We start from the raw sequence: 24269 nt of genomic DNA, 5'->3' as shown, positions 1-24269 counted from the left end.
TCTTCCATTTTTTTAGTTCTTTATGGTCTTCAATAAAAACGATGAATAAATCAATTTTTAAAGTCAATAAAGATTAAAAAGAAAGCAATCGCACTGTTGGGAGAGCCATCAGAGCCCAATTCCAACCTACTTCTGCCTGAAAACATCCTGTAAAAACATCCTGGTCTTGGAGCCTATGCCCTCAACTGCAAGGAGCAAAATATCAAACTTAAAATAGATTAATACAAGGAAAAGTATTACATACAATAAGTCCTTGGAATGAGTGGCAACTTCACCAAGGACCCAGGTTCTTACCATCATTCTGTTTAAACATCCTCAGCATCTCTGCTCTGTCCCCAGACTAGTTGCCCTCAGGGCTGTCAGTTGGCCTGCAGAGTCCCAGAAGTCACACCTAGGAAAGGTGACACCTTTTTTTTGTACCTTTTTAAAAACAAGGAACCTTTTTTCAAAAGTTTCTAGCAGACACACCTCTTATCTCTTTGGTCAGAACTGATTGCACAAATAATTCTAACTCTCTCAATTAGAAAAATGGAATTATCTTGATAATTTAATTAATGCGAATGTACCTCATAGTTGGAGGTAAAGTCACCTTCCCTACACTCAGCTGCACAGAGGAAACAGCTGTACAAAGAATCCTGGAGATCTGTCAATAAAGAAGAAAGGGAATAAAAAATGAGTAAGCAGCCAACAGTAACCCCTAAACTAAGAAAAAAAACAAATGTTTTATTTTTTATGAGTTTTAACTCATAATCCACTCAAATGGATTCATTCATTCGTATGATTTGAGACAAGCAAACCAAGTGGAGTGATTTAAATTAAAAACAAAACTCTTTTGCTCCATACTTCCCAATATCCAGTTTTTCTTACAGGAGTAACACCCTTTAACCTTAAAAATTATTTCTAAAATTGTATTTCTGATGATTACTTTCAGTCTTTAACTAATCTACTTTTCTACTATATTTCTTGATTCATTAATTTGAGATAATATCTGTTGACTTGCTATTCTGACACAAGATTTAAGTCTTATATCATCTCAGGCCTCCTGCCAATGTGATTCTTACCCTCCTTTTTTGCTTTCCTTTAATTATTTTTGTAACTTTAAATAAATGTCCACCATTATATTTCTTTTTGTAGCAACCATAAGCTACATCTCTTGCCTTTAAACTGTCAAGGTGAATAATATTTGCATCCTTTTCCAAGGCTATAAATGTCTTCTATGACTGTTCTATAGTTTGACTATAAAAACAGAAAGCCGGTTAATCATGTTTTGTTTGTTATTCCTCTGTAGGTACTGTGCACTGCAGAACCATGTAATTGATTTTGCTATTTTGTATAGCTTTTGCATTTTTCTGGAGTTTCTAACTACCTTTTTATTTTCTCATATTGCTTGCCCTTATTAAATACTTTAGTAGTTCTACCTTCTCAACAATAATATCAAATTTATGAAATGCCATTTTTTGCTGGTGCTTCCGTCTTGGATCCTCTCTCTGTTCCCTCACTTTTGTCTGGACTGCCATCCTCCAGACCTGCTGCAAAGCTGCCATCCTGGGACTCCTGCCTTTGTCACCTACCCTGAATCTGCATTGCCTTGGATTCCATGTCTTCTTCATTCTTACTCTCCTCATTTTGCTAAACAAAATTGTTAAGTAAGTTCCTAGGAAATTTTGTCTGGGAAGTAATATCCCTTAGTTTTGTAAACGTCTTGATTCTTTACTCATCCTGATTGAGGATTTAACTTTGGATTTTACGTATCTTTGAAAATAATTTTCCCTCAGAACTTTGAAAGCACTTCATTTCCTTTCAGTATCCAGTATTGCAGATGTGAAATTAGTATTAGTCTGATTCTCATTCCTTTATCCTTGAACTGGTTTTGCTCTCTGGAAGATTTCAGAATCTTTCATTTACTCTTGTCATTCTAAAATTTCACAGTGATTTGTCTTGTACATTTTTATAATTTGTGATGTTCTATACCCTTTCAATCTGAGGGCACTTATACTCCAGCTTGAAATTTATCTTTCAAGCTTTATTCTATAATTTCCTTCTACCTATTTTTTCTGTATTGCCTGTTAGTCAAATGTTTACCTCCATTTTCAGTCCTCTATGTCTCTCATCTTTTCACTTCTCTTTTCCCTCTACTTGTCTTTTTTTATAGTAGCTAATAAAATTTCCTAAAACTGACATTCTAATTGCATAATTGGAATTTGTGTATTTTTTACTAATCTTTTGAATTTCCAAAAAACTACTTTTTATTCTCTAACTTACTAATTTTTCGAGGCTCCTCTGATGTTATTTATGGAGATATTTTCTTAAATCTCTCTGAAGGTACTGAGTTATTTTACAGTGCCTGGGTTATCTTACAGTTTGTTAGAGTCATTTTTTTTCCTATTAATTTTTCTTTGCCTTTTTCCTCTAATGTTTCAAAACTGCCGCATGTTGGATTACCTGTTTATGTGAACAGAGAAACCATCATCAGGCTTCACTTTATTTTTTATAAATGTATTTATTTTTTAAATTTTTGTCTACATTGGGTCTTCATTGCTATTTGCAGGCTTTATCTATTTGCAACAAGTGGGGGCTATGCCACCTTGTGGTGCTCAGGCTTCTCATTGTGGTGGGTTTTCTTATTGTGGAACATGGGCTCTAGCTGTGTGGGCTTCAGTAGTTGTGGCACGCGGGCTCAGTAGTTCTGGCTCGCGGGCTCTAGACTGCAGGTTCAGTAGTTGTGGCACACAGGCTTAGTTGCTCCGTGGCATGTGGGATCTTCCTGGACCAGGGCTCAAACCTGTGTCCCCTGCATTGGCAGGCAGATTCTCAACCACTGCGCCAACCAGGCTTCACATTAGAAGTGGCCAGGAAGGTGGCTGGGGGGCGGGGGGCAGAATGCAAAAGTCTTTATTAAGTAATGCCACAATTCATACTGGCATCCCCAGAGTTTCTGATTCAGATGATCTGGGTAGGGCCTGGGAGCTAACATTTCTAACAAGTGTTCAAGTGAAAATGATGCTCTGCAGGGGAGTACTGCTTGTGCCTCAGTTGACCTCATCAGCCTCAGATATTTTTGAACCCAATTTCCTTCATTCTGCTTCATCGGCCATCTGTTCTCTACCTTATTTCCATCTTGCACAAAGTTGCTAAAATTTCTTTTCTACTAATGGTCCACCTCCAAACCCTATGTTAGGGGCAATACTTTTTTTTTGCTTTACTTCTGTTGATTAGTTTGTTTTCTTTACTATCACATTAATGACTTTTGGGAAAAGAGAGAATATAAACGTATGTTGTCAGGCTGCCTCATTATTTTTTTTTAAACATCTTTATTGGAGTACAATTGCTTTACAATGTTGTGTTAGTTTCTGCTTTATAACACAGTGAATCAGCTATACATATACATATATCCCCAAATCTCCTCCCTCTTGTGTCTCCCTCCCTCCCACCCTCCCTATCCCACCCGTCTAGGTGGTCACAAAGCACTGAGCTGATCTCCCTGTGCTATGCGGCTGCTTCCCACTAGCTATCTATTTGACATTCGGTAGTGTGTATACGTCCATGCCACTCCCTCACTTTGTTGCAGCCTACACTTCCCACTCCCCATGTCCTCAAGTCCATTCTCTATGTGTGCTGCTTTATTCCTATCCTGCCCCTGGGTTCTTCAAAATCTTTTTTTTTTTTTTTTAGATTCCATATATATGTGTTAGCATACAGTATTTGTTTTTCTCTTTCTGACTTACTTCACTCTGTATGACAGACCCTAGGTCCATCCACCTCACTACAAATAACTCAGTTTCAGGGTTTTTTTGGCTGAGTAATATTCCATTGTATATTTGTGCCACATCTTCTTTATCTATTCATCTGTTGATGGACACTTAGATTGCTTCCATGTACTGGCTATTGTAAATAGAGCTGCAATGAACATTGTGGTACATGACGCTTTTTTTTTTTTTTTTTTTGCAGTACACAGGCCTCTCACTGTTGTGGCCTCTCCCGTTGTACAGCACAGGCTCCGGATGTGCAGGCTCAGTGGCCATGGCTCACGGGCCCAGCCCCTCTGCGGCATGTGGGATCTTCCTGGACTGGGGCACGAACCCGTGTCCCCTGCATCGGCAGGCGGACTATCAACCAATGTGCCACCAGGGAAGCCCACGTGACTCTTTGAATTATGGTTTTCTCAGGGTATATGCCCAGTAGTGGGACTGCTGGGTGATATGGTAGTTCTATTTTTAGTTTTTTGAGGAACCTCCACACTGTTCTCCATAGTGGCTGTATCAATTTACATGCACACCATCAGTGCAAGAGTGTTCCCTTTTCTCCACACCCTCTCCCAATTTATTGTTTGTAGATTTTTTCATCATGGCCATTCTGACTGGTGTGAGGTGATACCTCATTGTAGTTTTGATTAGCATTACTCTAATGGTTAGTGATGTTGAGCATCCTTTCATGTGTTTGTTGACAATCTGTATATCTTCTTTGGAGAAATGTCTATTTAGGTCTTCTGCACATTTTTAGGAATGGGTTGTTTGTTTTTTTGATATTGAGCTGCATGAGCTGCCTGTAATGTTGGGAAATTAATCCTTTGTCAGTTACCTCATTTGCAAATTTTTTCTCCCATTCTGAGGGGGTGTCTTTTCGTCTTGTTTATGGTTTCCTTTGCTGTGCAAAAGCTTTGAATTTTCATTAGGTCCCATTTGTTTCTTTTTATTTTTATTTCCATTTCTCTAGGAGATGAGTCAAAAAGGATCTTGCTGTGATTTATGTCATAGAGTGTTCTGTCTATGTTTTCCTCTAAGAGTTTTATAGTGTCTGGCCTTACATTTAGGTCTTTAATCCATTTTGAGTTTATTTTTGTGTATGGTGTTAGGGAGTGTTTTAAGTTCATTCTTTTACATGTAGCTGTCCAGTTTTTCCAGCACCACTTAATAAAAAGGCTGTCTTTTCTCCGTTGTATATTCTTGCCTCATTTATCAAAAATAAGGTGACCATATGTGCTTGGGTTTATCTCTGGGCTTTCTATCCTGTTCCATTGATCTATATTTCTGTTTTTGCGCCAGTACCATATGGTCTTGATTACTGTAGTTTTGTAGTCTGAAGTCAGGGAGCCTGAATCCTCCAGCTCCATTTTTCTTTCTCAAGATGGCTTTGGTTATTCGGGGTCTTTTGTGTTTACATACAAATTCTGAAATTTTTTGTTCTAGTTCTCTGAAAAGTTCCATTGATAGTTTGATAGGGATTGCATTGAATATGTAGATTGCTTTGGTAGTATCGTCATTTTCACAATGTTGATTCTTCTAATCCAAGAATATGGTATATCTCTCCATCTGTTTGTATCATCTTTAATTTCTTTCATCAGTGACTTATAGTTTTCTGCATACAGGTCTTTTGTCTCCTTAAGTAGGTTTATTCCTAGGTATTTTATTCCTCTTGTTGCAATAGCAAATGGTGTGTTTCCTTAATTTATCTTTCAGATTTTTCATCATTTGTGTATAGGAATGTCAGAGATTTCTGTGCATTAATTTTGTATCCTGCTACTTTACCAAATTCATTGATTAGCTCCAGTAGTTTTCTGGTAACATCTTTAGGATTCTCTATGTATAGTATCATGTCATCTGCAAAGAGTGACAGCTTTAATTCTCCTTTCCGATTTGGATTCCACTTATTTCTTTTTCTTCTCTGATTGCTGTGGCTAAAACTTCCACACCTATGTTAAATATTAGTGGTAAGAGTGGACAACCTGTCTTGTTCTTAATCTTAGAGGAAATGGTTTTAGTTTTTCACCTTTGAGAACGATGTTTACTGTTGGTTTGTCATATATGGCCTTTATTATGTTGAGGAATGTTCCCTCTATGCCTACTTTCTGGTGGCTTTTTATCATAATCAGGCGTTCAATTTTGTCAAAAGCTTTTTCTGCATCTACTGAGATGATCATATGGGTTTTTCCCTTCAATTTGTTAATATGGTGTATCATAGATTGATTTGCATATATTGAAGAATCCTTGCATTCCTGGGATAAACCCCACTGAATCATGGTGTATGATCCTTTTAAAGTGCTGTTGGATTCTGTTTACTAGTATTTTGTTGAGGATTTTTGCATCTATGTTCATCAGTGATATTGACCTGTAGTTTTCTTTTTTTGTGACATCTTTGTCTGGTTTCGGTATCAGGGTGATGGTGGCCTTGTGGAATGAGTTTGGGAGTGTTTCTCCCTCTGCTATATTTTGGAAGATTTTGAGAAGGAGAGGTGTTAGCGCTTCTCTAAATGTTTGATAGAATTCACCTGTGAAGTCATCTGGTCCTGGGCTTTTGTTTGTGGGAAGATTTTTCATCGCAGTTTCAATTTCAGTGCTTGGGATTGGTCTGTTTATATTTTCTATTTCTTCCTGGTTCAGTCTGGAAGGTTGTTCTTTTCTAAGAATATGTCCATTTCTTCCAGGTTGTCCATTTTATTGACATAGAGTTGCTTGTAGTAATCTCTCATGATCCTTTGTATTTCTGCAGTGTCAGTTGTTTCTTCTCCTTTTTCATTACTGAATCTATTGATTTGAGTATTCTCCCTTTTTTTCATTATGAGTCTGGCTAATGGTTTATTAATTTTGTTTATCTTTTGAAAGAACCAGCTTTTAGTTTTATTGATCTTTGCTATTGTTTCCTCCATTTCTTTTTCATTTATGTCTGATCTGATCTTTATGATTTCTTGTGCAACCTTTGAGGGGTTTTTGTGCTTCTTTCTCTAATTGCTTTAGGTTTAAGGTTAGGTTGTTAATTTGAGATGTTTCTTGTTTCATGAGGTAGGATTGTATTGCTATAAGCTTGCCTCTTAGAACTGCTTTTGCTGCATCCCAAAGGTTTTGAGTCACTCTGTTTCTAGGTATTTTTTTGATTTCCTCTTTGACTTATTCAGTGATCTATTGCTTATTTAGTTGGGTATTGTTTAGCCTCCACGTGTTTATATTTTTTACATAATTTTCCTGTAGTTGATATGTAGTCTCAGAGTGTTGTGGTGTGAAAAGATACTTCATACGATTTCAGTTTTCTTAAATTTACCAAGGCTTGATTTGTGACCCAAGATATGATCTATCCTGGAGATTGTTCCACGAGCACTTTATAAGAAAGTGTATTCTATTGTTTTTGATGGAATGTCCTATAAATATCAATTAAGTACATCTTGTTTAATGTGTCATTTAAAGCTTTTCTTTCCTTCTTCATATTCATTTTGGATGATCTGTCCATGGTGAAAGTAGGGTGTTAAAGTCCCCTACTATGATGGTGTAACTGTCGATTTCCCCTTTTATGGCTGTTAGCTTTTGCCTTATGTATTGAGGTGCTCCTATGTTGGATGCATAAATATTTACAATTGTTACATCTTGCTGGATTGATCCCTTGTTCATTATGCAGTGTCCTTCTTTGCCTCCTGTAATACTGTTTATTTTAAAGTCTGTTTTGTCTGATATGAGAATTGCTACTCCAGCTTTCTTTTGATTTCCATTTGCATGGAATGCCTTTTTCCATCCCCTCACTTTCAGTCTGTATGTGTCCCTAGGTCTGAAGTGGGTCTCTTGTAGACAGCATATATACAGGTCTTGTTTTTGTATATTTCCACCTGTCTATGTCTTTTGATGGGAGCATTTAATCCATTTACATTTAGGGTAATTATCAATATGTATGTTCCTATTACCATTTTCTTAATTGTTTTAGGTTTGTTATTGTAGGTCTTTTCCTTGTCTTGTGTTTCCTGCTTAGAGAAGTTCCTTTAGCATTTGTTGTAAAGCTGTTTTGGTGGTGCTAAATTCTCTTAGCTCTTGCTTGTCTGTAAAGGTTTCAATTTCTCTGTCAAATCTAAATGAGATCCTTGCTGGGTAGAGTAACCTTTGTTGTAGGTTTTTCCCTTTCATCACTTTAAATATGTCCTGCTGCTCTCTTCTGGCTTGCAGAGTTTCTGCTGAAAGATCAACTGTTAACCTTATGGAGAGTCCCTTGTACGTCATTTGTTGTTTATCCCTTGCTGCCTTTAATATTTTTTCTCTGTGTTTAATTTTTGATAGTTTGAATAATATGTGTCTTGGCATGTTTCTCCTTGGATTTATCTTGTATGGGACTCTCTGCTCTTCCTGGACTTGACTATTTCCTTTCCCAAATTAGGGAAGTTTACAACTATAATCTCTTCAAATATTTTCACAGTCCCTTTCTTTTTCTCTTCTTCTTCTGGGACTCCTATAATTCGAATGTTGGTGCATTTAATGTTGTCTCAGAGGTCTCTGAGCCTGTCCTCAATTCTTTTCATTCTTTTTTCTTTATTCTGCTCTGCAGTAGTTATTTCCTCTCTTTTATCTTCCAGGTCACTTATCCGTTCTTCTGTCTCAGTTATTCTGCTATTGATTCCTTCTAGAGAATCTTTTATTTCATTTATTGTGTTGTTCATAATTGTTTGTTTGCTCTTTAATTCTCCTAGGTCCTCGTTAAACGTTTCTTGTATTTTCTGCATTCTATTTCCACGATTTTGGATCATCTTCACTATCATTAATCTGAATTCTTTTTCAGGTAGACTGCCTATTTCCTCTTCATTTGTTTGGTCTAATGGGTTTTTACCGTCCTCCTTCATCTGCTGTGTGTTCCTCTGTCTTCTCATTTTGCTTAACATACTGTGTTTAGGGTTTCCTTTTTGCAGGCTGCAAGTTCGTAGTCCCTGTTGTTTTTGGTGTCTGCCCCCAGTGGCGAAGGTTGGCTCAGTGGGTGTGGAGGCTTACTTGTGGACTGGACTGGTGCCTGTATTCTGGTGGATGAGGCTGGATTTTGTCTTTCTTGTGGGCAGGACTTTGTCTGTGGTGTGTTTTGGGGTGTCTATGACCTTATTATGTTTTTAGGCAGCCTATCTGCTAATGGGTGGGTTTGTGTTCCTGTCCTGCTAGGTGTTTGGCATAGGGTGTCCAGCACTGTAGCTTGCTGGTCGTTGAATGGAGCTGGGTTTTAGTGTTGAGATGGAGATATCTGGGAGATCTTTCGCCGTTTGATATTACATGGAGCCTGGAGGTCTGTGGTGAACCAATGTCCTGAACTCGGTTCTCCCACCTCAGCGGCACAGGCCTGACACCCTGCCAGAACACCAAGACTCTGTCAGCCACACAGCTCAGAAGAAAAGGGAGAGAGCGAAAGAAAGATGAAAGAAAGATGAAAGAAAGAAAGAAAAAGAAAGAAAGAAAGAAAAAGAAGGAAGGAAAGAAAGAAAATAAAATAGTTATTAAAATAAAAAATTAGGGCTTCCCTGGTGGCGCAGTGGTTGAGAGTCCGCCTGCTGATGCAGGGGACACGGGTTCGTGCCCTGGTCCAGGAAGATCCCACATGCCGCAGAGCAGCTGGGCCCGTGAGCCATGGCCGCTGGGCCTGTGCATCCGGAGCCTGTGCTCCACAACGGGATAGGCCACAACAGTGAGAGGCCCACATATCACAAAAATAAAAAAAAAAATAAAAATTATTAAAAATTTAAAAAAATTTTAAGTAATAAAAAAAAGAAAAGAGAGCATCCAAACGAAAAAACAAATCCACCAGTGATAACAAGTACTAAAAACTATGCTAAAAAAAAAAAAAAAAAGACAGAACCTTAGGACAAATGGTAAAAGCAAAGCTATACAGAGAAAATCACACAAAGAATCATACACACTCACAAAAAGAGAAGAATGAAAAAAATATATTTTTTTTAAAATTTGTTTAAATCATTAAACAAATCTAACATTAATAAAATCTAAATACTAAACTAAGATAAACATAAAACCAGAAAGAAATTAGATGCAGAAAGCAAATCCCAAGTCTACAGTTTCTCCCAAAGTCCACTGCCTCAATTTTGGGATGATTCGTTGTCTATTCTGGTCTTCCAGAGTTGCAGGGCAGGGTACATCAAGTTGATTGTGGAAATTTCATCTGCTGCTCCTGAGGCTGCTGGGAGAAATTTCCCTCTCTCTTCTTTTTTGCACAACTCCTGGGGGTTAGCTTTGGATTTGGCTCCGCCTTTGCATGTAGGTCGCCTGAGGGCGTCTGTTCTTCTCTCAGACAGGACAGTGTTAAAGTAGCAGCTGACTAGGGGGCTCTGGCTCACTCAGGCCAGGGGGACGGAGGGGTATGGAATGGGGGGTGAGCCTGCAGCGGCAGAGGCCAGCATGACATTGCCACAGCCTGAGGCATGCCGTGTGTTCTCCCGGGGGATGTTCTCCCTGGATCATGGGACCCCGGCTGTGGTGGGCTGCACAAGCTCCCAGGAGGAGAGGTGTGGATAGCGATCTATGCTTGCACACAGCTGCCAATAGCTATGGCTCCCACCCATCCTTGGAGTTCTTTTAGTTGGAGCTCTGAATCCCCTCTCCTCGTGTACCTCGAAACAATGGTCTCTTGCCTCTTAGGCAGTTCCAGACTTTTTCCCGGACTCTCTCCCACCTAGCTCTGGCACACTAGCCCCCTTCAGGCTGTGTTCACGCAGCCAACCGCAGTCCTCTCCCTGGGATCTGACCTCCGAAGCCCAAGCCTCAGCTCCCAGCCCCCGCCCACCACAGCGGGTGAGCAGATAAGCCTCTCGGGCTGGTGAGTGCTGGTCGGCACCGATCCTCTGTGCGGGAGTCTCTCCGCTTTGCCCTCTGCACCCCTGTTACTGCGCTTTCCTCTGTGGCTCCGAAGCTTCCCCCCACCCACCCACCCCCTGTCTCTGCCAGTGAAAGGGCTTCCTAGTATGTGCAAACTTTTCCTCCTTCACAGCTCCCTCCCAGTGGTGCAGGTCCCATCCCTATTCTTTTGTTGTTTTTTTTTTTCTTTTGCACTACCTAGGTATGTGGGGGAGTTTCTTGCCTTTTGGGAAGTCTGAGGTCTTCTGCCAGTGTTCAGTAGGTGTTCTGTAGTTGTTGTTCCACATGTAGATGTATTTCTGATGTATTTATGGGGAGGAAGGTGGTATCCATGTCTTACTCCTCCACCATACTGAAAGTCTCTGCTAGCCTGCCTTATTGAGCCAAAGTCACGCTGTAATATTTTGATGCATCAGAATTTCCCTAACACCAACATATTTGTCTTTAAATCTTCCTCCTTGTCCATAAGTCTCATTATCAACTATAATTTCTGGTTAAAATTTTTAAAATTTATTCTAGTTGTAGAAGTTTTAGATATCTGAAAGTATATAAAGGAAGGTATGTGGGGAATTGAAGGTATTTTTAAGTAACTCAAAAATAAAATGTGGCATAGGTGGGCTAGCTGTTTACCAAGCCCAATTTCTCTTCTTCTGCAACACCCAGAAAGTCTCCATGTTATTAGTTCTTTATTATGTTCTATGAGTGGAAGTGATGCATGTCACCTCTAGGCTAATGTGGTTAAGAAGTAAATGGACCTTCTTTACCTTCTCTTTGCTCCTCAGAGGGCCTCTCTCTGAGGCACTAAAGGATAACACAGCCACAAGGTGGAAGGAAACTGGATCTTTGAATGACTAACCCACAGGAAGGGCAGTGGATCAGAAACAACTTCCTTGGATTACTATGTGCTAAGTCACTGAAATCTTAGAGTATATCTTACAGCAAGCTACTTTACCCTAATTAATAAATAACGATGAAATAAGGTCCCTTTTGGTATATAAATGTGTTTAGGATAAATTAACTTTGCATTAGACTATCTTCTGTATGAACTTCTGTTTTATGAAAGCTACAGATGCACATAGAATTTCACCACAGAAATATATTAAATCATTTTTAGTTGGATTATTACTTAAAATTTGGTCTTATAAATCTAAAGAAAATGTTCTTGTTTCATCTCCACTTTAGTAAATAAGATCTAGTATTTGCAATGATGATGCATTGAATGAGATAACAGACAAAAAGTACTTTCCAAAGTTAAAAATATTATCCAAGTTTTACATAATAATGAACTTTTCTTAGGAGCAAGGGTGTCTTAAAGATGATTCTAAATTTCTCCTTGTATTACTTGGTTCACTGAACTTGTAAATTTTAGATTCTTCCCCAAAAGTCAGTGGATTCAAGGTTATTGGAGATCTTAAATTAGTTTTATCAGCTCAATTCCTAAGTTAGTACCACTGCATTATGTAAGAAGTTTAATTTTTGTATTATTCAATTTTTAAAACACGAGAAGTTTTAATTAAACGTCATCAGTGCTTCTAACTTTTGGAAACTCTGAGGTTCCAACTGCAGTATGTCATAAGTCATCTAAGATGACTGAGGACCCTGAAGGCCAAATGAGGCTAATCAGGCAAATTTCCTCTTTGGTAATTGAACCACTGGCTTCATGCCACATGCTTAGACTGGCCTCTTGAAAGTGAGTTATCCTCCAGCCCTAAGTTTCAATATTAAGATCTGCCTACAAAGAGATAGGAAAAGAGAAAAAGAATTTTGAGGGCACGTCAGTCCTCTGTACATGTGACATTCAACAGGCCATTTATAAAATCTCAAGTTTTTACATTTAACCTAACAAATATGTATTAAACATGTATTATATATCATATTCTGAAAGGTGGCCATAAGGTGAGGGTAAGGAGCTAATCTGTATTTGCTTGTAGAAAATTCAACTCTCAGCTTTAAGTTTATAAGACAAGTTTTCTATCTCCTCTGAAACAAAGCCTAAAATGTTCATGCCTTAAGTCTGCACCAGGAGGATTTGCAAAGACCCCGTAAAGGCTCATCAGTTTAAACTGGGCCCACTTGTGATTATTTTGACAGAAGCTGGACTGGCACTTACTTTAGTGCTCAATGGAAAAAAGATTAAAATGTGGTAAGCAAAAAAATACTGTTAACAAAAATAGAAGGAAAAAACCTTACCTTACCTTTTTAAAAAAATAAATATTGTAAGGGATTTATTAATATCCACATATAGAATAAAATTAGTGGACTAGTACACATCATCAGTATTAAGGCACTCAAGCAAGACTAGAAGAATTTCCATTTGACAATCTTTTTAGCTCCATTGATGTTGCTGACAAAAATTAAAATGGCTTGGGCTTCTCTGGTGGCGCAGTGGTTGAGAGTCCACCTGCCAATGCAGGGGACACGGGTTCATGCCCCGGTCTGGGAAGATCCCACATGCCGCGGAGCGGCTAGGCCCATGAGCCATGGCCGCTGAGCCTGCGCGTCCGGACCCTGTGCTCCGCAATGGGAGAGGCCACGACAGTGAGAGGCCCACGTACAGTAAAAAAAAAAAAAAAAAAAATTTAAATGGCTTAACATTGCCTATTAGTATATTCTGGCCTTCTGTATATCTGGACCAAATTAGTTTTCACTAATCACTCTCTAATAAAGTTTAAACAATATTTATTGAACATCTACTTTGTGCCACTGATTGAGATAAGATTTAACAGGAGTGGTCCCTGCCCTCAAAAACCTTGAATGAAATGGAGAAAAGTTAAGATGACACAAAAAAATAATTAGCAGCTACAAGCAACAAATGACATTCAAATAATACAAGTAAGTTTTACTACAGTCCAGAGGAGGCAAAGATCACTTTCAGTTTCAGTTTTCTCAAGATTTTTCTCGAAGAGACAAAGTATCAGCTGTACTTCAAAGACAGAGGGGATTTCAACAGGCAGCAAGAAGCAGTTCGTATATTTTAGGACAACAAAATATGTCCTTAGAAAGATGAGAAAGCCCATAGCAATTTAAAAGCCATTGAAAGGTCAACATAAACCGAGTAGTAGAATAGGGAAGAATAGAATAGTAGCACAGAATACTCTAAATTCCAAGCCGATCTGGAAAGATCATGAGCTTTGATAACAGAAGACTTCAGTCTGGTTTCTATCCTACAAAATCAAGCTACATGACCTTGGGCAGTTACTTAATCCCTCCGAGCCTCCCTTCTATATTTGTAAAATAGGAATTATACACCTATATCACTCATTTGTGAATCACTGACTGTGAAGGTGAAAGAAAGTAATATATGTAAAACCCCTAACAAAGAAAAGCTTCAACATGTTAGTACTTCCTTCCTGTAATACATCCATTAGGTATTCATGTTAATAAGTAATGGATTGGTATATATGCTTTCCGATCAAAGGTGCAATCTGGTATTACTAACTAAAAGAAATACCAAGGGCCAACCAGTCAGCTTCTTTTGGGAGTTGGGGATTAAAAAAAATAACTAAGAAATTCTGTATTAACTAAAAAGGATTATTCAGCTCAAGGCATATCTTAGTCAACTTCTCATCTTTCTCTCTCAAAAGCAGTGGTCAAAGAGCAAGAAATTCTATTCGCATTTATTTTTTTTCCAGTTTTACTGAGAAATAATTGACATACATCTCTGTATAAGTTTAAAGTATACAGCATGATGGTTTGATTCACATATACTGTGAAATGATTACCACAATAAGTTCAGTTAACAGCCATGTTCTCATAATAGATACAATAAAAAGAAGGAAAAAGAATTCCTCCCTGTGATGAGAACACATAGGATTTACTCTCAACACTTTCCTATATATCATTACAGCAGGGTTAGCTATAGTCATCCTGCTGTACGTTACATCCCTAGTACTTACTTATCTTATAACTGGAAGTTTGCACCTTAAGACTACCTTTCTCTAATTTCCCCTTCCCCCACCCTCCACCTCTGGTAACCACAGGTCTGATCTCCTTTTTTGTAAGTTTGGTCTTTTTTGTTGTTGTTTTTTTAAGATTCCACATATTAGTGAGATCATGCAGTATTTGTCTTTCTCTGACTTCTTTCACTTAGTATAATGCCTTCGAGGTTCATCCATGTTGTAGAAAATGGTAAGATTTCCTCATTTTAGTGGTTATAGACAATGCTATATAATGTTAGTGTATATACAAACAATGGAATATTATCTATATACCACAACTTCTTTATCCATTCATCCATTAATGGACACTTAGGTTGTTTCCATGCCTTGGCTATTGTACATAATGTTGCTATAAACATGGGTGTTCAGGTATCTTTTCAAGTTAGTGTGTTTGTTTCCTTTGGATGTATTCCCAAAAGTGGAATTACTGGATCATATGGTAATTCTATTTTTAATTTTTTGAGGATCTTGTATACTGTTTTCTATAGTGGCTATATCTTTAATCCCATTTGATACCCAAACCTTAAGGGATAAGAATTATATGCTATAATGGAAATAACTTATACAGAAACATTTAAAAGGCTACTAACTAATTAGCCACGTAACTTCCTGAATTTTACTGTTTTCGGAGATAAAATAAAATGAATAAATTTGCCCTAATTAGGTGTAATGATTGTTATGAAAAGTAACATATGATAACGTAAGTGAAAATGTCTTGGAAATTTATAGAGTACATTGAAAACTCACCAGGTTCATTGAGTAGTAATCTATGAGATTGAACATTCACTCAGAGCCATTCTATACAGCCAGCGTTAGACATAGCCCTCTTCACACTCTACTACCAACAATTCATGTCGACACAAGGTTCATAATCCTCTTTCTTGCACTTCACAGTAGCTCCAGGCATGTCTTCGAAATAGGCACTAGATCTCTTTCACATAGTTTCTTTATTTTTTTAATTTTTATTGGAGTATAGTTGATTTAAAATGCTGTGTTAGTTTCTGCTATACATACAGCAAAGTGAATCAGTTATACGTATACATATATCCACTCTTTTTAAAATTCTTTTCCCATATGGGTCATTACAGAGTATTGAGAAGAGTTCCCCGTGCTATACAGTAGGTCCTTATTAGTTATCTATTTTTTATGCAGCAATGTGTATGTGTCAATCCCAATCTCCCAATTTAACCCTCCCCCAACATTTCCCCCCGGTTTGTTTTCTACTTTCTGATTAAAGTTGTTCACCACTATCAATAGATCGTAGGAGAGCATTTGCAGGTTTATCCAGCCATGAGATCAGATGGAAAGCTGGGTGATACCATGGGCAATGTACAGGCTTTAGAATTAGGCAGAATTATTTTTGGTCTCTGATTCAATGGCACGCACCAGCTCTCTGTCATTGAGCAATTTAACCTCTCTAAAGACTTCCGTGTAAAATGGGGAAACATGTTTCTTACAAACTGTAAAATCTAGCACCTAATAAGTGTTAAATGTTCCATTTGTTCCCTCTTCCCAAGTATATAAACTAAGAAATCAGTTCTACTTTACAGCTACAAAGTACTGTTATTATGTTAATTTGTAACCCTGTGGCTGCTGCAAACAGTGTCCTTCACTGTAGGATGATGACGATGAAGGAGGAGGAAAAGAAGAGAAGGGCAAGGGGAAGGAGAAGGCAAAGGAGGAGACGAAGAAAGCTGACAACAAAGCACATTACTAGAGCAACTTGGAATTGGACTCACTTGTTCTGGATCTTAATCCTGTATATTTCTATATGAGCTCAGTACTACGTATGCTTCCTGGTATCTAATACAAAGTCCACTGGATGTAAAACTCAGAACCCACAGCCGTTGCTAACATTATTATATCACTTTTTATTTTTATCTCCCTAACCACCCCTAAATTGGATGAAGTAAATGCATCTTGAAGTCTAAGTATGTGTCTATACTGAATTTTGCACTGAATTTGTAAGTAGATTAAGCATGAATTTCAATAGGGTTCCATGTACTTTTGCCCTTTCTTCACTGTTTTACAATTGAGGTTAACCTAGCTCATGGATAATGAGATAAAGTCAGGAGAAAATACTCTGTCTTTTAGATGATTAAGATAAAATATCATCCTCAGAAAAATGATATAATTTTAGCAAATATAAAAATTTAAACATTTTACACAATAAAGTACCATGTCGTTTCTTTGCTAATAACCCTAGATTTCTCTACCTACCAACTTTATCCACATTTTACCTTATCATCATTATTAAAATGACATTTTGTCACTATATTTATGTATGAAATGATAATCCATTATTTGTATATTACTTATAATACACATAGTGCATAACTATTTTCAGCTACAATAGAAGTATCATGAATTTAACCAGTCTATAGAGTCTTAACTTCACTTTGATGACCAAGACACAGTGGTCCAAGCCAATAGACTGTTTGACCCAGTGTTTGACCAACTTCATCTTTTCAAATATTGTTGTTAAGTTCATAAGTGGAAATCCTTCCTCTCATTGAAAATGAAAATGAAACACTGAAGGTCACTAACATTTTGGAACGACTAGAGAGTTTATCACTGGGGATCATTTAAATGTTCTTCAAAACAATTTTGTTACAGCTTGGCCCCTTGGCCAGCATCTGGCACTGAGCTGTTCTTCTGCCCATCATCAGGCTCCTCTGGTCAGAACCTCTTTCTGGCATCACTACATTTCCCAAGGTTATAGTTATTGAATTGTAAACAAAACCAGGTCTGTAATTTCACAATCCAGTCAACATTATGCTGAAACAATTCTAGACCAGTTCCTTTCCTCAAGTCTTTTTCCTCCTAGTTTCTCATCAAACTTTTCAAGTACTTCCCACAATCTGCATCCCAGCTCTACATCACGTAAAAATAACGACACTAGTTTTGTTTGGAGATACAAAACTAAAGTTAGGGGAAAATATCCCAGTTATAAGTATAACCTACAGAAATAAAGACGAGTTAGAAGAAATTTCCATATTTACGTTACTCTACAGAATAATGTTTTTCAGGCTGAAGTGTTAACATTTGGAGTGTTTCATTGGATTCAGGTCTTCTACAAGAATAAGGGGCAGGAACATGGTCTTTATTTGCCTAAGTAAAAGGATTCTTTCAAGGATTAGGTTTTTTTTTCCCCAGGTCAGTGAGTCACTCTTTTCCAAAATTTCTATCTTAGAGGGAGGAAATTGCTTATAATGTTTTAAATAGCTAGGAGGTGGTTATTGTTGATTTAGCTTAGTAAAAAGGGTAAGTACAAGTTTCATCTTTACCACCTGCTGAGGACCAGTCACTGTGTACTAAAAATATATCTGATCTGATGATTGAAAAATGAAGAAACAGACCCACGACTGCTAAGTGATTTGTTGCACATAATGTAATCTCACAGATGGAAATATAAAAACTATAACTTTTACTCCTTTTTTCAAATCCAGTAAGCCTCTGTTTAGTGTTTGAACACATAAGCCCTTAAGAATGCTTGACAAGGAAATGGTCAGAATCTAAATTTTACCGGATTTATCCCTGCATTGAAAATCCATCTCTTTCCTTTCCTGCCTGAAGCTGTCTCGATTATACTCTTCAAATATCTTCTCCTCTGTAAAGTTTCCACTGAGTATCTCACGCCCGCTGTGCTGTTTGTGCCTTTTCCAATGACAACGTTTGTGGTACTGTGCATTAAATGTGAACTCACTGAAGACAGAGGTTTTATTTCATTTGCTTTTATATCTCTACTGTTTATCACAGTGCCCAGCATAGCCTTGGGCACACGGGCAGACTTTGGAGATATTTCCGGTTCAGTTCCAGAGCACCACAATAAAGTGAATTTGCAATGAAGCAAATCACGTGAATTTTCTTGGCTTCCTGGTGCATATAAAAGTTATGTTTACACTATACTGTAGTCTATTAAGTGTACAATAGCATTATGTCTAAAAAAAACCATGTACATACCTTATTTTAAAATATTTTGTTGCTAAAAAAAATGCTAACCACCATCTGAGCCTTCAGCAAGTCATAGACTTTTTGCTGGTGGAGGGTTTGAAATATTGCGAGAATTACCAAAATGTGACACCGAGACATGAAATGAGCAAATGCTGTTGGAAAAATGGCATCGATGGACTTGTTTGACCCAGGGTTGCCACAAACTTTCAACTTGTAAAAATGCAATATTTATGAATAGCAATAAACCAAAGTGCAGTAAAATTAGGTATGCCCATATTGTAGCGCCATAAAGAAGAAATAATGAATGAATAAATGCCTGAAAAGAGCATCTATATGATGGCAGAAAAATTGGGTAGATTAAATACCTTTCAAAATAATATGTTCAGTATCTTATATTCATACTCACATTTCTGTGCCAATGAAGAATGTAGGTTGATTCCTTATTTTCCCTAAAACAAAAGCAGAGGTTCTCTGAGAAGAATGTAGATAATATCAATAGCTATTTAAAAGGTTTAATATAGTAAAACTTTGCAGAACTAGGTCACTTTTGAACAAGGAATAAATAATGTAGGATAGATTAAGAAGAAATAGTGTTCCAAGTTGTTTATTTTTTCCTGAGGACTTTATTTTATTTTAGTTCTCTCGAATGGGTTAAAATTCACCTGGAATGTACCCCTTCACTCTGTTTGGCCCAAGGTCCTAGAACCTTAACTCTAGACCCACCTCTAGTGGTCCTTTCTCATTGTGAGATTTATAATATAATAGCTCTCTGAAGTAAATGAAGTCATATTCATAGTTAGAATATCTGGTAACTCTGATAAAAAAGAAATATCAGGAAGATTTTAGAACTGCCATCACAATCAAGGCCAAAACATCTTCCCCTGTAGATTTGTAAAACTGACTGAAAATACACCCTGAAAAACATAGTCCATGGATTTTTAAAAATACAAAACATAGATACTTGCATACTTGTTAAAATGCAAAGAGTTCTGGGACCAGGAATGCATTTAGCTGTAGCCAACCATTTACACTCTTAGAGGTTCTCTCCCTCCAATAGAGGGTCATCAGTGACACTGAAGGAGCTGCATTTTGGAAACACTAAGCACTGGGTCTTGGCCCAGAGAGAAGAGAAGAGAGTGAGGGGGAAGAGGAATCTCTGTGCACACAGCAGTAGTGATGATATTTCTTGGAATGAGACTTGCCTGACAATAGATGCTTAGCACGGATGCTAGTATTACCTCCTCCTCAACTTCCTACAATGTTCTTTACAGACACATACATACTCATTTTCTCATCTTCCAGTTCTTCTGTCATATATTCTAACTTATAAAAAAATTTTTAATAGGATATTTCATGGATTTTAACTTTTATACACATGCAATTTTTAGAATCAGTTGTGTCATTATACACTCCCACAAGTAATATATGAGTGGTTCACTTGCTCCCCATCTTCATCAACATTTATTATTTTCAGTATTTTTTATTTTATCCATGCTAGTGAATGTACAATGATATCTCATTGTGGTTTTAACTTGCATTTCCCTGATGACTAATGATTTAGAATTTCTTTTCATATACTTATTGCCCATTCATATATAGCCTTTTGTGAAGTCTGTTATTATTTATCATTATATTACTGAATCACAAGAATTCTTTATTCCTGATACAAAGTCTTTGTTGCATGTATGCATTTTGAATATTTCCTCTCAGATTTTGGTTTATCTTTTTATTTTTCTGAATGATATCTTGGGTGGGAAGAGAAAGAATTTTTAACTTTAATAAAATATAATTTGTCAAATTTTTAAAATATCTTTAGTGCCTTTTGTGTCTTACTTGAAAATTTTTTGCTCATTTGTGGTAGATTAAAGATGTGAGCAAACTCTTTGACATTCCTCTGATCAACAGTCAGAGCCTATGCTCCCTCCACAAGCCATCTGCAATGGCTCTATGACTGCTTGACCAAGAGAACATGGTAGAAGTTATTGACATGCCAGTTTGGAGGCTCAGGCCTTAAGAGACTAGCAGCATCCTCTTCCTGTCTTTTTGAATCCTGGCTTTTGAAACCCATCTACCACGTTCTACTGAAGTAGCCCTGTGGAATGGCCCCTGGGGTGGGACAGAGGTCACTAAATGGTAACTGTGACTGAGCTCCCCACTGATAGTTAGAATCAACTGGCCAGCCATTGGGGAGGTGATATGCCAGATCCAGTTGAGTAATCCTAGCCTGATGGGTGAAGGAGACACGAGCTATCCTGTCCAAGTTGCAGATTTGTGGGCAAAATTAAAAATTGTTGTTTTAAGCCACTGTATGTGGGTTGATAGCAGGGGTTTACATAGCAGCTGATAACTAGAAAACTACCTGAAGGTTCAAATTTTTTTGCTTGTTTGCCTAGAAGTTAAAGAGCTTTCGCCCTTAAATTTGGTTCTCTGATCCATTTCAAGTTAGTTTTTTATAAATGTTGTGAGGTAAGGGCTGAGGATCGTTCTTTTTCATATAGATAACAAGTTGTTCCATTATCGTTTTTGAAAAACCTATCCATTCTTACCTACCCACCCCCAATAAATTAACTTGACACTATTGATAAAAACCAATTGACCGTGTATATGTGAAGATCCACTTACAGAATATTCTATTCCATTGATGTATACATTTATGCTTTCGCTAATGGCACACTGTAAATTATTGTATTTTTATAGTATACATAAATAGAAGATACTAAAATTCCTCCCTTTTCAAAATTTTGAAGCTTTTTTAGACTTTTACATTTCAATATAAATTTTAGAATCAGCTTGTCATTTTCCACAAATAAGCCTGCTGAGATTCTGATTGGGAATGCATTGAAATCCATAGATCAATTTTGAAAGAATGGACATCTCAACAATATTGAGTCTTCCAATTCATGAACATAATATATCACTCCATTTATTGAGGCCAGCAATATTTAATTTCACTCAGTAATACTATGTAGTTCAGCATAAAAGTCTTGAACATTTTATGTTCATTTTTTCCTAACAATTGTATATTTTATACTATTAGAAATAGATTTCAATCTGTTTACTGCTGCTACTTGGAAAAATGATTGATATTTGAATACTGATACTGCATTCTGCAACCTTGCTAAATTTGCTTATTAGATCTAGTAATTTATTAGACACCTTAGGTTTTTCAATATTAAAAAATCATATCAACTGTAGAGACTGACTTGCTCTTTTTCCTATCTATTATAAATAATTATTATGTTTCTCATTCTTACTTTATTGCAGTGGCTTAGACAAATTCACTTACTTTGATTTTAAAAGTACTGGGAGAGAAGCTTCAAGATGGTGGAAGAGTAAGACGTGGAGATCACCTTCCTCCCCACAAATACATCAGAAATACATCTATAAGTGGAACAACTCCTACAGAAAACCTACTGAATGCTGGCAGAAGAGCTCAGAGCTCCCAAAAGTGGTGTGGATGACAGGTTCTTGCTGCTCCAGCTAGGCATCAGGGCTGTGCCTCTGAGGTGAGAGAGGAAGGTTCAGGACACTGGTAAACAAGAGACCTCCCAGCTCCACATAATATCAAACGGCGAAAATCTCCCAAAGATCTCCATCTCAACACCAGCACCCAGCTGCACTCAACAACCAGCAAGCTACAGTGCTGGACACATTATGCCAAACAACTAGCAAGACAGGAACACAACCCCACCCATTAGCAGAGAGGCTGCCTAAAATCATAATAATGCCACAGACACCCCAAAACACACCACCAGACGTGGACCTGCCCACCAAAAAGACAAGATCCAGCCTCATCTAGCAGAACACAGGCACCAGTCCCCTCCACCAGGAAGCCTACACAACCCACTGAACCAACCTCACCAACTGGGGGCAGAGAATAAAAACAATGGGAATTACAAACCTGCAGACTGTGAAAAGGAGACCCCAAACACAGTAAATTAAACGAAATGAGAAGACAGAGAAATACGCAGCAGATAAAGCAGCAGTGTAAAACCCCACCACACCAAACAAATGAAGGGGAAATAAACAGTCTACCTGAAAAAGAATTCAGAGTAATGATACTAAAGATGATCCAAAATCTTGGAACTAGAATGGAGAAAATACAAGAAATGTTTAAAAAGGACCTAGAAGAACTAAACAGCAAACAAACAATGATGAACACAATAAATGAAATTAAATATTCTCTAGAAGGAATCAATAGCAGAATAACTGAGGCAGAAGAATGGAAAAGTGACCTGGAAGATAAAATAGTGGAAATAACTACTGCAGAGCAGAATAAAGAAAAAAGACTGAAAAAAATTGAGGACAGTCTCAGAGACCTCTGGGACAACATTAAATGCACCAACATTTGAATTATAGGGATCCAAGAAGAAGGAGAGAAAAAGAAAGGGACTGAGAAAATATTTGAAGAGATTATAGTTGAAAACTTCCCTAATATGGGAAAGGAAATAGTTAATCAAGTCCAGAAGCACAGAGAGTCCCATACAGGATAAATCCAAGGAGAAACATGCCAAGACACATATTAATCAAACCATCAAAAATTAAATATAGAGAAAAAATATTAAAAGCAGCAAGGGAAAAATAACACACAAGGGAATCTCCATAAGGTTAACAGCTGATTTTTCAGCAGAAACTCTACAAGCCAGAAGGGAGTGGCAGGACATATTTAAAGTGATGAAGGAGAAAAACCTACAACCAAGATTACTCTATCCAGCAAGGATCTCACTCAGATTTGACAGAGAAATTAAAATCTTTACAGACAAGAAAGACCTAAGAGAATTTAGCACCACCAAACCAGCTTTACAACAAATGCTAAAGGAACTTCTCTACGCAGGAAACACAAGACAAGGAAAAGACCTACAATAACAAACCTAAAATAATTTTAAAAATGGTAATAGGAACATACATATCGATAATTACCTTAAATGTAAATGGATTAAATGCTCCAACCAAAAGACACAGACTGGCTGAATGGATACAAAAACAAGACCCATATATATGCTGTCTAAAAGAGACCCACTTCAGACCTAGGGACACATACAGACTGAAAGTGAGGGAATGGAAAAGGATATTCCATGCAAAAGGAAATCAACAGAAAGCTGGAGTAGCAATTCTCATATCAGACAAAACAGACTTTAAAACAAAGACTATAACAAGAGACAAAGAAGGACACTGCATAATGATCAAAGGATCAATGAAAGAAGAAGATATAACAATTGTAAATATTTATGCATCCAACAAAGGAGCACCTCAATACATAAGGCAAATACTAACAGCCATAAAAGGGGAAATCGACAGTAACACATTCATAGTAGGGGACTTTAACACCCCACTTTCACCAATGGACAGATCATCCAAAATGAAAATAAATAAGGAAACACAAGCTTTAAATGACACATTAAACAAGATGGACTTAATTGATATTTATAGGACATTCCATCCAAAAACAGCAGAATACACATTCTTCTCAGGTGCTCATGGAACATTCTCCAGGATAGATCATATCTTGGGTCACAAATCAAGTCTTGGTAAATTTAAGAAAATTGAAATCGTATCAAGTATCTTTTCCGACCACAATGTTATGAGACTAGATATAAATTACAGGAAAAAATCTGTAAAAAATACAAACACATGGACGCTAAACAATACACTACTTAATAACCAAGATATCACTGAAGAAATCAAAGAGGAAAACAAAAAATAACTAGAAAAAAATGACAATGAAAACACGAGGACCCAAAACCTATGTGATGCAACAAAAGCAGTTCTAAGAGGGAAATTTACA

At 37.3% G+C, this 24269-nt stretch overlaps 1 long non-coding RNA gene across 2 annotated transcripts in view; it reads right to left on the bottom strand.

Moving 5' to 3' along the window:
* Positions 1 to 24269, bottom strand: part of LOC307189357 — a 260015-nt gene that overhangs the window by 92061 nt on the left and 143685 nt on the right. For both annotated transcript variants that reach the window (XR_013829165.1, XR_013829166.1), the window contains exons 3-4: positions 18891 to 18933; positions 567 to 643 (exon numbers count right to left, since the gene is read on the bottom strand). This is a non-coding gene — a long non-coding RNA (uncharacterized lncRNA). The remainder of the gene's footprint in view (positions 1 to 566; positions 644 to 18890; positions 18934 to 24269) is intronic.

Source organism: Stenella coeruleoalba (assembly GCF_951394435.1).
Source record: "Stenella coeruleoalba genome assembly, chromosome: 7".
NCBI lineage: Eukaryota > Metazoa > Chordata > Mammalia > Artiodactyla > Delphinidae > Stenella > Stenella coeruleoalba.
This window is presented reverse-complemented; position numbering and strand designations above follow the sequence as displayed.